Source organism: Martes martes (genome assembly GCF_963455335.1).
Source record: "Martes martes genome assembly, chromosome: 14".
Classification (NCBI taxonomy): Eukaryota; Metazoa; Chordata; class Mammalia; order Carnivora; family Mustelidae; genus Martes; species Martes martes.
This window is the reverse complement of record NC_137902.1, coordinates 78,004,515-78,018,361: the sequence shown is the minus strand read 5'-3', so window position 1 is coordinate 78,018,361 and position 13,847 is coordinate 78,004,515. Positions and strand designations below refer to the sequence as shown.

The 13,847-nt window shown below is 39.8% G+C and overlaps 1 pseudogene across 1 annotated transcript; it reads right to left on the bottom strand.

Annotated features, from left to right (window-relative positions):
• Positions 1-3,048: 3,048 nt before the first annotated feature.
• LOC308355041 (glyceraldehyde-3-phosphate dehydrogenase-like) lies at positions 3,049-3,981 on the bottom strand (annotated as a pseudogene). Its single transcript has one exon. The product of its transcript is annotated as a glyceraldehyde-3-phosphate dehydrogenase-like (transcript).
• Between the last annotated feature and the right edge of the window lie 9,866 nt (positions 3,982-13,847).

The following is a 13,847-nucleotide window of genomic DNA, read 5'->3' as shown; positions in this document are numbered from 1 at the left end:
ACCCAGGACCCTGGGATCATTACCCAAGCCAAAGGCAGATGCCTAACCAACTGAGCCACCCAGGCACCCCAACAGTTATCTTTCTTTTAAGAAGGCAAAATATATTATAATTAATGACAAATTTTTAAATAAGATTAAATAAAGTTGAAGTTTTAAAATTTTTTGTAAATATTATTACCTTATTAAATATTTTCCCAAGGGGCACCTGGGTGGCTCCGTCAGTAAAGTAAGTGCCTGACTTCAGCTCAGGTCCTGATCTCAGGGTCCTAGGATGGAGCCCCCTCTTGTGCTCCCTGCTCAGTGGGCAGTCTACTTGTGCCTCTCTCTCTCCCTCTTCCCCTTCCCCTGCTCGTGTTCTCTCTTTCTCTCTCTCTCTCTCTGTGTCAAATAAATAAATAATTAAATAGATAAATTTTTTGCACAAAAAATTGTGAGTTGATTATTCAGAAGCTTGTTATTCAATGTCCCTCTAGTTGCCAATGTATAGAATCTGTATTACCCTTCATTCATGTTACATTTATTTCTACCTTTTTTCAAATTTATGTGTCATATGAATTATTTAATATTGTAAACAGTCTTGAGCTACCATATCCAATTGTTAAGAATACTTTGCTGGTTCATGAGTACATCCAGACCCATGAAGTGGAAAACAAAAGGAAACAACAAGGTACGTTTGGAACTACTTAGAAATAACACTTCATTATGCAGAAGTCTATTGTGTTCATGCAGTCTGAAAGGAAGAATGTGACAAGTTAATTACTTTGTCTTTCCTTTCTTGCCTAAGCCCTTTTACATACAAATCTTCCTTACACTATGACACAGGGTCCAGAAGCAGTACAATTCATAAGTCTTCCCTGCATTCAAACAGGGTTTTCTTTTAGTTGGGGACACAGGACAAAAGACCTGTTTCCCTGACGCTTAAACACACAAATCAGAGAATAGATTTTCAGGCTCACAGGTTATGCCACAGCAGGGCTAAAAGGCAGATTTTGAGAGACAGCCTCCCACATTTTTTTTTTTTAAAGATTTTATTTACTTATTTGACAGAGAGAGAGAGAGAAAGAGACAATGAGAGAGGGAATACAAGCAGGGGGAGTGGGGGAGGGACAAACAGTCTTTCCGCTGATCAGTGAGCCCGATGCAGGACTCAATTCCAGGACCCTAGGATCATGACCTGAGCCGAAGGCAGCCATTTAATGACCGAGCCATCCAGGCGTCCCAGCCTCCCACACTTTTTTTCAAGATTTTATTAATTTATTTGACACACACACACAGAGATCACAAGTAGGCAGAGAGGCAGGCAGAGAGAGAGAGGGAAGCAGACTCCCTGCTGAGCAAAGAGCCCAACTCTGGGGCTTGATCCCAGGACCCTAAGATCATGACCTGAGCAGAAGGCAGAGGCTTAACCCACTAAGCCACCCAGGTGCCCCACCTCCCATATTTTTAAGCAAATTTTTAAAATGTGTTTGTGATATGTGGGGTGCAGATCTTACCCCGGTCCAAGGGTGGTCTTGAAATCAGGGCGTTCTCATGCTTACTTCTAAATCCCTGCTGTGAAGTAACATGCCTCGGGTGTGGTTGACAGTAAATATTTATTGGCTGAACAAATATATGTAAACTGTCTCTGTATGTATCTCCTTCCTGTTCAAGAAATGTATATCAGAATGTAAGTAAATGAAAGTAGTATTGTTATAGGAATGACTTAAGAATATTCTAAAAGTAATAAAAGTAAGTTATTCAGAAGCTTCCAATTTTTTTTTTGTTTGTACATTATTTGCATCATATATCACAACACATGAGACACTATCTACCTGAAAATATATCCATTGGTGAGAAATGAAATAAGATGTATGTAATGAGCGATGTCAATTCAGCATGTGAAATTTACACTTTAGTCTAGTGGCAACAAATACATGATTAGTTCCATAAACCAAGAAGTTAAATATTTGTTCTCCATATTTTGTCCCAGGCAAGGTTATTACATTATTATTAATTTGATTACTCGTGGTCCTGTCACCAGAAATGGCAATTATTTTTCTGGTTATTTTGAAATACAGTTGAGGAGAACCGGGAATTTAAAGGAAAAAAAAAAAAAAAAGGATTTGGCAAGCAATTAGAATAAGTACCTGATATAGCTCTAGGAACCAGTAGATGGCACTGAAGCATTTTCCTGACCCCAGAAGGCATTAAACAGTATCCCCAGGAAACGTGAAGCAGCAGCTTTCGAACTTTTTGAATTTGAAAATTGTATAAAATTATATAAACACTGGTTCATGTAATTTTCGATATATTATTAAAGGCAATAAAAGGAAGGCCTTCAAACATTTAGAGACCCACAGGATTTGAAAACGTTTAGATTTTCGTAGTAAATGAGAATTATTCAGTCATCTGTTTAATAAACACACGAAACTGTAGGTATGGATGTCTTGACTCCCTTTCTCCCACCCCACCACATTCTAAGTTAATTTCCCTTGAATGTTTGCTAGGGGGAGATTCTTGTGTTGAGTAGGGTCCCAGAGAAGTAGAGAACCAGGTGGTGAAGTAGAGATCTGGAAAACCAGCAAGGAGAAATTAATAGAAACATAATGACAAAGAGTTACAGGAAAATCCAGGAAAGTTTAGATGATTGGTATGAAGGGGAAGGATTCAGCTCTCTGTGAGTTGGCTTTGGAGAATTAGAGGGTAGAGAAGAGGTTGGGTGATAAATTGAAGAAAAGAGCAGCTCCATGTGTGAGATTGTATTGCATAGGAAGTAAACAGAGAAAAAATTTTTTAGACATTTTCTTTGTGTTACATTTGTATTCTCCTTTTGGTATTCTTCTTTTTTTGGCTGGGTAAAATATACTTTATTGATGGTACATGACAAGGTAGGGCTCTCTGAGACACCACCCCCCCCGACCGCCGCCCTTCTTCGGGGATCTGGGGAGAAAACTGTGTAGTAGAGGTCAGGAGATTCTCAGCATGTTAGGTATGAGTTGGGGTGAGAACTCTCCAGCAGCTGAGGGCCCCTCTCTTCCTCTTGCTCTCACTGGGGCTGGTGGTCCAGGCTTACTCCTTGGAGGCCACGTGAAACAGAAGGTCTACCACCCTGTTGCTGTAGCCAAAGTAATTGTCGTACTGGGAAACGAGCTTGACACAGTGGTCGCTGAGAGCAATGCCAGCCCTAGCACTGAAGGTGGAAGAGTAGGGGGCCCCTCTTGAAGTCACAGGAGACAAGCCTGGTCCTCAGTGGAGCCCAGTGTGCCCTTGAGGGGACTCTCTGATGCCTGCTTCACCACCTTCTTGATGTCATCGTACATGGCAGCTTTATCCAGGAGGCAGGTCAGATCCACCACTGACAGGTCAGGGGTGGGGACACAGGGGCCATGCTAGTGAGCTTCCCATTCAGCTTACAGATGACCTCATCTACCTCCTTGGTGTCAGTAGAAACAGGGATGATGCTCTGGACAGCCCTTTGAACTTCCCAGAGGGGCCATCCATGGTCATCTGAGTGGCAGTGACGGCATGGACTGTAGCATGAGTCCTTCCATGATGCCAAAATTGTCATGGTTGACCTTGGCCAGAGAGGCCAAGGAGTTGGTGGTGCAGGAGACGTTGCTAACAACCTTGAGGGAGTTGTCATACTTCTCATGGTTCATGCCCATCACAAACATGGGGGCATCAGCAGAAGGGGCAGAGATGATGACCCTGTTGGCCCCACCCTTCAAGTGAGCCCCAGCGTTCTCCATGGTGGTGAAGACCACAGTGGACTCCACAAAACACTCAGCACCAGCATCACTCCATTTGATGTCGGCGAGATCTCACTCCTAGAAGTTGGAATTGGAGTTTCTGTTGAGGACAAGTTTCCCCGTTCTCAGTCTTGACTGTGCCATTGAACTTGCCATGGGTGGAATCATATTGGAATATGTTGAGGTTAATGAAGGGGTCATTGGTGGTGACAATATCCACTTTTGCCTGAATAAAAAGCAGCCCTGATGACATGGTCATCATTTGACATAGCCAAATCCGTTTACTCCAACCCTCACCATCGTGTCTCGGGGAGGTGGCTGGCACTGTGTCAGAAGATGCCCCTATTTGTCCAATGGGGAGGAGCAGAGAGCCTCCCTTTGGTATTCTTTTTTTTTTTTTTAAGACTTTATTTATTTATTTGACAGAGAGAGAGAGAGAGAGAGAGAGAGAGATCACAAGTAGGCAGAGAGGCAGGCAGAGAGAGAGGGGGAAGCAGGCTCCCTGCTGAGCAGAGAGCCAGATGTGGGGCTCAATCCCAGGACCCTGGGATCATGACCTGAGCCAAAGGCAGAGGCTTTAGCCCACTGAGCCACCGAGGCGCCCCTCCTCCCTTTGATATTCTTAAAAGACTTCTCTAAAGATTTCAGTTTATTTTCAGTTCTATACGGGAGCCGGACTAATATTTTTTTGTAGTATAACTATGCTGTATCTAGTTTCAAGACTCAATAAACCAGTTTAGTTTAATGTGGGTTATTTAAGTATTGCAAATAAAGAAATGAAAATACCATTATTTCCCAGTAACATGATTAAATACTTAGAAAAGCCAAGGACTCAGTTCTGGAGACACATGGATATAGTATGGAATATAGGAAACTAAATAGGCACGAGTATAAGCACACAGACACACATGTACATGCATGTGATATCCGTAGCTTTTTTTTATTTTTTAAGATTTTATATGTTTGACAGAGCGAAAAATCACAAGTAGGCAGAGACGCAGGCAGAGAGAGGGGGGAAGCAGGCTCCCTGCTGAGCAGAGAGCCTGACTCGGGGCTTGATCCCAGTACCCTGAGATCATGACCTGAGCAAAGGCAGAGGCCCAACCCACTGAGCCACCCAGGCACCCCTGTCCATAGCTTTTTATCTGTAATTGTAGGAAAGCAAACTGACAAAATAAAGGCCCATTTCCAGTAACAACACACACACACTAAGTTACTTGAGAGAGAAATATATAAGATCTTTGTGAAGAAACAATAAAAACTTCTGAAAAATTAACTCATTTGAGTGAGTAGTAAAGATTGATAGGTATATTACACTCCTGGATAAGAAGACAAATATTATATAAAATGTCTATGTGTCATCTCCAAGTTAATTTACATATATAATTCAGTTTTAAGAAAAATCCCAGAATGGTTTTAAAGATTTGACAAAATGTTTCCCAAATGGATGTAAAAGAATAAGTATAACAGAATACATTTAAAAGTTCCCAGAGGGTGGGGCGCCTGGATGGCTCAGTGGGTTAAGCCTCTGCCTTCGGCTCAGGTCATGATCCCAGGGTCCTGGGATCGAGCCCCACATCGGGCTCTCTGCTTAGCAGGGAGCCTGATTCCTCCTCTCTCTCTCTCTCTCTCTCTGACTGCCTCTCTGCCTACTTGTGATCTCTGTCTGTCAAATAAATAAATAAGATCTTTAAAAAAAAACTTAAAAAAATAAAATAAAAATTCTCAGGGGGAAATTTAATGGAAAAATATAATAAGGTAGATTAGCGTTATCAGGTATTAAAAATATATGACAAAGAAGCTCCAGGTAAAAGAGTATAGCTCTGGGGCAAAAATGAGTAATAGACCCACAGTACCAAAGAGCTAATCCAGAAATGTACCCCAATATATAGCACAAGGTAAATATCAAAGAGAAGGAAGAAAATATTCACTAGAGTTGATGTTAGGGTAGGTAATTTGGGTGGAGTAAAAAAAATCAAAATAGATATTCACCTCAATCCATACACAAGAATGAATTGCAGAACACCTAAAGAAATCATAGTTCTGAACAGAATGGAGTAATCAGGGACCATGGTAACACTCCCGCTGGAAACAACCAAAGCATGGACAAAATGTAAGAAACAATGTTTTTGGCTTTTTAAAATTTTTATTTATTTTTTTAAATTTCTTTTCAGTGTTCCAGAATTCGTTGTTTATGCACCACACCCAGTGCTCCATGCAAAACAATGGTTTTAAAAACACTGTGCATCAGGCAACTAAGTCACCAGTGATCCCAGAGAGACGTGAATATGTACCATCTTGGGAGAGTTTCCTGGCCAGAGACTGAGGACAGGAAACCTGGGAGGTGAAACCCAGGCAGAGCACAGTGGATTCTCTGAGTTGAAGACGAGGAGCTAAGAGTCCAGGAGAACGAGGTGGCTAAAGTTTGCAGGACAGAGTACTGACGGAGAGAGCCCCTCAGAGAGAGAGAAGGGAGAGAGAGAGAGTGAGAGAGCTGTGGAGATCTGCAGGGATTCCTCCTTGAGTCCTGGTCAGAGTGTGCTAAAGATGAAGAAAGAACCATCTGAAGGGATTAGAGGGAACACTGCCCACATTCACACAGCACCAAGAATAGAGCCTGTTCCTCCCAGTGAGATGAAAGCCTCGTGACTGGATAGAGTTCACAGGAGAGTCTTGCCTCAGAAGTGGCGTAATTGGAGCAATTGGCTGGACGTAAGCACTGCCCAGCGCCACCCAACACAGCAAGACATGACAGAGAGAACTGTTGGCAAGTGACCTAGCTACATTCCAGAGTAAAACTCAATAATGTCTAAAGGAATACAAAAATATCCACCACCCAACAAGGTAATTTTCACAATACCTGGTATTGAAAAAAAAAATGATGAGGCCCACAAAAATGGAAGAAAATAGGACACATAATGAAGAAACATCAATTGAAACAGACCCAGAACTCACATAGACATTGGAATTACCAGACAAAGATGATCAACAATTATTATAACTATATTCTATATGTTCAAAAAATTAATAGAGACATGGGTTGTTTTTTTTTTTAAACTTACATTGAGCTATAAGACCAGAAAACTGTGATGTGTAAGATGAAAAATCCACTGAATGGGAGGAATGGCAAAGTAGATGTCACCGAAGAAAAGGTTAGTAAGCTCTAAAGCATAGGAATAGAAACTACGTAAAACAAAACACCCACAGAGAATTGTTTTTTGAAATGAACAAAGTACCGCTAGATTAGGACACAACCTTAAGTGGATGGATTTATTTGCATTTGGAATCCCCAAACACAGGGGCAGACAGAAAAAAAATATTTGAAGAGATAATGGCTGGACATTTCCCAAATTTGATGACAAATGATGAATCCATAGATTCGGGGAGCTCAATAAATACCCACACAAGAAACAGGAAGAAAAAGACACTAAGTCTTATCATAACCAAAATGCTAAAAATATTATATAAAAACTCAACTAGTAGAAGAAACAGAAAATGGAATTCCTTATTTTTTAAAAATATTTTATTTATTTATTTGACAGACAGAGACAACAAGTAGGCAAGAGAGGCAGGCAGGGAGAGAGAGGAGGAAGCAGGCTCTTCACGGAGCAGAGAGCCTGATGTGGGGCTTGATCCCAGGACCCTGGGATCATGACCTGAGCCGAAAGCAGAGGCTTTAACCCACTGAGCCACCCAGGTGCCCTGGAATTCCTTATTTAACAACTTGAGGGATGATGTGAGAGAGAACTTCCCAGATGCTTCAGAAAACAATTATTGAGGGAAAGATCAGCAGATACACTATAAATTCGAATATCTGATGCTTTTTAAAAAAATTATTTTAAAGATTTGTTTTTTTATTTTAGAGAGAGAGAGTACACAGAGGGGGTAGATGGGGAGGGGAGGGAGAGAAGCAGACTCCCTGCTGAGCGTGGAGCCTGACTCAGGGCTCCATCCCACGACCCTGAGATCATGACCTGAGCCAAATCAAGAGTCAGGCTCTTAACTGACTAAGCCACCCAGGTGCCCTGATGCTTTTTTAAATAATGCATAAACAAAATTAAAGACAAGCAACAGAATGAAAAAACAAATATACATAAATATAAAAGATGTTCTTCTACAACAAATACAGAAGATAAAAGGATAATATTATATATATACATAACACACAGTTCATAATAATAATGAGAAAAACACTAAGATTTCCATGGCTAGGTAGCCGGAAAACATAACCAAATGATTCTCACACACAAGATCTAACTGTCAAATTTATGGGAACATATTCAACTTTGTTAAAAAGTAAACAAATGTAGATTCAAATAATGCACCTCATACCTACTAAATTAGCAAAATTTTATGAAAGTAACATTTATTCCTTGAAAAAGCAGATTTTAATTCATATTTTCATGCATTACCAATGATACTGTAAAGTGGTGTCACCCTTTCCGAAGTAATTTGGAAATATGCACCAGGAACTCAAAATATGTTCATACTCATTAACTTAGTAATTCCATTTCTGGATGCCTGTTAACAATCCAACATTCCACAGCCATAAACAGACTGTTATCACTTTATCGTGTGGGATGGTGGATCTTTAAATGTACAGTTATATATAATGAAATGTAAATTCAGTTCATGTAAGAATGTATTTTAAATATAAACTTTTGAAAACTATACTTTGGTAGTTTTAAACAGAAATAATCAAGATCTTTTTCCGATTTATCTATGCATACCAATCATTTTTACATGGTATTTTCCATTTTAAATCGCCCTCTAATATTTAAACCTTAACAAGTATAGTCAGCATTTTTCTCCATAAATAACTTTGTATAGCTAATTAGAGATAATATACTAACACCTATTTAAACACAGTGAGTGTTTGGGGTTTTGCTACTTTAAAGGCTTTTCTCTTGCCTCAGAACAAAGAACATACTTTTTTTAAAGAAGACATTGAGTTCGAGGAGTCAGGTTTCTACAACAGAGGGAGTAATGAAATGAATTCACACTGTTTAATATTCTTATGCAGACATTGGGAAATTTTTCATTATGTATCTCAGAGGATCTCTCTGTAAAAGTCAATGTAATTATAACTGCTATAGGCTAAAACTATAATTGTAGACGTTAAAGAATCTTAGAATTAAAGGATGATATATTTATATATAAGGCAGTTATTTTGAATTGTTAGGTAAAGGGGAAATGTAGTTCCAGAATTGGTCAGGTCAAAATTATTTGAACATTTTGAAGGTTGGAAAGAGGACGTTATACCTTTAAAAAATTAATTAAATGAACGCTAACAAAGTGCGTCACATTACACTTCACACATGTTGTTAGTCTTGTCTCTTCATTGAAGGTGCTTTCAAACATTTCAGAAGGCCTCAGAATCTTTAGGGAGCCGTGGCTAGTGTACAGGAAGGACAAAGAACACTATAGAAATAACAGAACGAAATCTTTCTCATACCTCCTTCCATTAAGGACCTTGGGATCACTGTGCCACAGACGGGGATCATTAGTAGTTTGTGCATTTGGTGAGTGTCCCTTCTTTGATGATGTTTTGTTGGAACTTATGCCAAGATCACCAATAAAATGAGTTTCCAAGTAATAATCAGATTTGCCTTTATGTCATGCAATTCAAGTCACTTAAATTAACATTAGTGTTTCTCTACAGTATGTCCCACCCTTTGATAAATGCTGGAAAGATGACCAATCCAGAGGGTCTGGATTTAGCCAGCAGGAAGCACTAGCAGAGTCCAATAAAGAAGACAGACTTTTAAAATAGCCTCTGCCATTCTGTTTAACAGGCAGGAGACCAGAGATTGAGGGCACAAAGGGGTCAGCTTTCCCTGGAGAATTCCTTTTCTCAGAAAAGCTGACAATCGAGCTGTGTCTTGAAAGGTCGAATAGAGACAAATAAGGGGCTGACATGCTGGGGGACAAGTCCTTCTGGGCAAGGGGACCACCCATGAAAAAGCACAGATATGAAAGCCAAGTTTTGGGTAGCTGTCAGTCTAAGTGCAACATGGGTTGTGCTGGAGGGAAAAAGACAAGGAAGGAGATGGGATCCAGAGATTGAGGTCAAATATGGGAGACATTCTGAGACAAATCCGCTCTAAAGGGCAGGGACGTTGTAGGTGGTGACTCTGGACTCCAGTGGAGATTGGGTCAAAAGGGTCTCCACTGGCTGCAGAGACCCGTAGGAGATCACTGCAATAGTTCAGTCCTGGGGTTATGTTAACATTTTAATAATTGTCCCTACAGATGCCATTGAGAAATTATTTCCTCCATTCTTGGAGTATAATTGATTGGAATTTTAAAAGCTGAAAGATTTAAAACTGCATAAGGATTTTATGAAATAAAAAGGGCTACCAGAAAGGAAATCACCAACCAACCAACCAAACAAAAAAAACCTATGGTCAGTAATTAAGACCTTAGCCTTTACTTACATTTGGAGCTTGGGGAAACTCACAAGCGCCCTAAGTCTAGGAGATGGTTTCCCAATTGCTACAGAAAAGACACTGTAGCTCTTAATGGAACAACTGAGTGCTGCAGCCAGAAGGTCACATCAATCAAACTAACCTTACCCTGGTAGATTTTCCACTGCTCTGTCATCGTCTTTTTTTTCCCCCAGGGCTAAAACTGAAAGTTGTGTTAACCTTAGCATAGAATCTACGTATTTAAGTAGATTGAGCCAGAAAGAAGACATGAATGGAGAAAGTTTCATCAGTGGAGTTATTATCGATAGTTACAGAGTCCCTGCTAAATGCTATATTTTATTTCATTTTAAAGATTTTATTTATTTCTTTTGAGAAAGATAGAAATCATGAGCGGGATGGAGGGGGAAGGGGCAGAGGGAGAGGGAAAAGCAAACTCCCTGTTGAGCCTCACTTGGGGCTCGAACCCAGGACCCCGAGGCACTAAGATCATGACCTGACCCAAAGGCAGATATTTAACCTACTGAGCCACCCAGACGCCCCCTCCCCACCCCAAATGCTATGTTTTAAATACAGAGCTTTTGTCCTTGTTCTGTTACATGCAATACTGAAGGAAAGTTTATGTTTTTAGTCTTTTGTTCTGGGTTTTGTTTATTTTGTTTTGTTTTGTTTTTTTTGTTCCTCTGGTTTTCCCCTTTTAGTTAAAATTGTTGAAAATAGCCACATTTGTCTTCTTTTTTTTTTTTTTTTTTTTGTCTTCTTTCCTTTCAGATGAGATTGATGGAGAGTCCCCTAACTCTAACTAGATGTCCTACCACCTCTGGAATTCTCAGCAGAAACTCTCAGGACTGTGCATTCTACTTTTGCAGATGGGTCAGAAATGGCCCAGAAAAATCCATTATGAAACCTCACATGTATGTCTTTAGACAAAGCAGTTATGTTTTCCACATGTAGCATTTTAGAACCCAAGTGTCCTTAGAAATCACGCAACCCAGCTCTATACTGTAGCTTAAGAAAATTTCAGCAAGGGGTCCTGGGTGGCTCAGTGGGTTAAGCGACTGCCTTTGGCTCAGGTCATGATCCCAGCGTCCTGGGATCAAGACCCATGTCGGTCGGACACCTTGCTTGGTGGGAAGCCTGCTTCTCCCTCTCCCTCTGCCTGGTGCTCCCCCTGCTTGTATTCTCTCTGTCAAATAAATAAAATCTTAAAAAAAAAAAAAAGAAAAATTTCAATAAGATTCCATGTTCACTGACCAGATTGGCAGAATATAAAATGGTTATGGTATTCAGTGTTGACAAAGGGGTGCGGAAGGAACATTCTAATACTCCATTGGGAGCGCCTGGGTGGCTCAGTGGGTTAAGCCTCTGCCTTTGGCTCAGGTCATGATCTCAGGGTCCTGGGATCGAGTCCCGCATCGGGCTCTCTGCTCGGCAGTGAGCCTGCTTCCTCCTCTCTCTCTCTCTGCCTGCCTCTCTGCCTACTTGTGATCTCTCTCTGTCAAATAAATAAATAAAATCTTAAAAAAATTTTAATACTCCATTGGGGGAAAAATCAAGTGGTATGTTTTTGGAGGGTAGTTTGGTACCACCTACACAAAACTGAAATATGTAAAACTCAGCAGTTCCGTTTTTAGAAAGCTATCATAAAGAAACTTGATACATGTACATGGAGATATATGTACCAATGTGTTTGTTGTAGGATTTTTAGGTGGTTAAAAATTGAGGTCAGTCTAAATGCCTATCATAATGGGACTTGTTAAATAAATTAGGATAGCTCTGTATCTTAGCTTTAAGGGTACAGTTGGAAAGAGTGTTCATGATATACTGTTTATGGAAAAAGCAAGTTATAGGACAATATATAGAGTTGGATCCCATTTTTACTAAAATATATATATTTAAATGCTTACAGGGGAATGTGTAGAGTGATATACACCAAATTTTTAACAGCAGTTCCACTGTGAAGCAGACCTGGAAAGTGAGACAAAGAACATTTTGACTTTATATACTAAATATCGCTTAAAATTTTTACAATGACAATGCATTAATTTTACCATTCTTTTAGTGAGGGAAGAAAAATCTGAGCCTCAAAGAAGTGAAGTAATTTTTTTTCAAATCACTCAAATGGCTAGTAAAAAAGATAGGACCAGATTCCAGGTTTTAAAAATCCCAGTTGGGTGCTTTTTCTACTAAAGAATGCCTTGAGAGACCTTTACCAGAATGCCTGGCTTTCTGCAGATCGAGTCAAATCTCCTGTTTCTCAGGGAAGTAAATAAAATGTATGATTTCCTGCTTCTATCAGGCAAATAAATTTCTGAGCCTCTTGAGCAACAATGTATCCTCCTCAAGACTTTTTTCTGTATTTACCATCATAATCATCATAGAAATATTCATTTAGAGTTACCATGCTTCACTTACATGACCAATCCTGACCACTTCCCTAGCCATTAATCCACAAAAGCAGGATTAAAACTAACTTGGATCCATAGTTACACAGAAGACCCAGACTTTCCAACAGAGCACAAAAATCTCTACCCAAAGTACAGAGGAATTTCCTCTCGCGTTTCCTCATCTGTTCTTACAATATCTGAGATAGTTTTTTTCCAATAGTCGTATTTTTAGTGCCATTTTGGTATTCAGGATGCATAGTACCACTGCTCTCCATTACGTCAGATAAAATATATGACATTTTTGTTTACCTAAAAATTAAGAGCAGTATTAGCTTTTCCCACATGCTTAAGTTTAATTTTAGGAAATTCAAAAATTTAAACTATAGATGGTGTGTACCATTTCTACACATTTCTCAACAAGCATTTGAATAAATCTCAACACATTTTTCTATAAACAGTTAAGTAAATATACATATATATATTTTAAAGACTTATTTATTTTAGAGAGAAAGCACAAGGAGGAGGGGCAGAGGGAGAGGGAGAGGGAGAGAGAATCTCAAGCAGACTCCCCGCTGAATGCAGGGGCCTTATGTAAGGGGCTCCGATCCCACAACCCTGGGACCATGACCTGAGCTGAAACCAAGAGTCGGAGGCTCAACAACTGCATCACCCAGGCACCCCTATAAATATATCTTTTTTAATAAAATTGGGATCAAACCCTATATATTGTCCTATAACTTGCTTTTTCCACTGAACGGTAAATCATGGACACTTTTTCCAACTGTAACCTCATATTTCTTGGTACTGAGATAACCTAATTTATTTAACAATTCCCATTATTATGGCCATTTAGACTGACTCCAATTTTTAACCATCTAAAAATCCTGCAACTAGCACATTGGTGTATATATCTCCACATACATGTATTAGGTTTCCTTAGATGGTTTCTAAATTATTCCAATCTTTAGAAATGCCCATAATTATTGGGTTGATCTTTTTTTCAATTAATAAATGAAGGGAAACATCTGAAAGTAATTCAGGGTAGACTTTAAAAATACTATATTTAGGGGTGCCTGGGTGGCTCAGTGGGTTAAAGCCTCTGCCTTCAGCTCAGGTCATGATTCCGGGGTCCTGGGATTGAGCCCCACATTGGGCTCTCTGCTCACTGGGGAGCCTGCTTCCCTTCCTCTCTCTCTGCCTGCCTCTCTGCCTACTTGTGATCTCTCTGTCAAATAAATAAAATCTTTTTTAAGAATCTAAAAAAATACTGTGTTTAAAAGAATATTTAGGGGCACATGGGTGGCTCA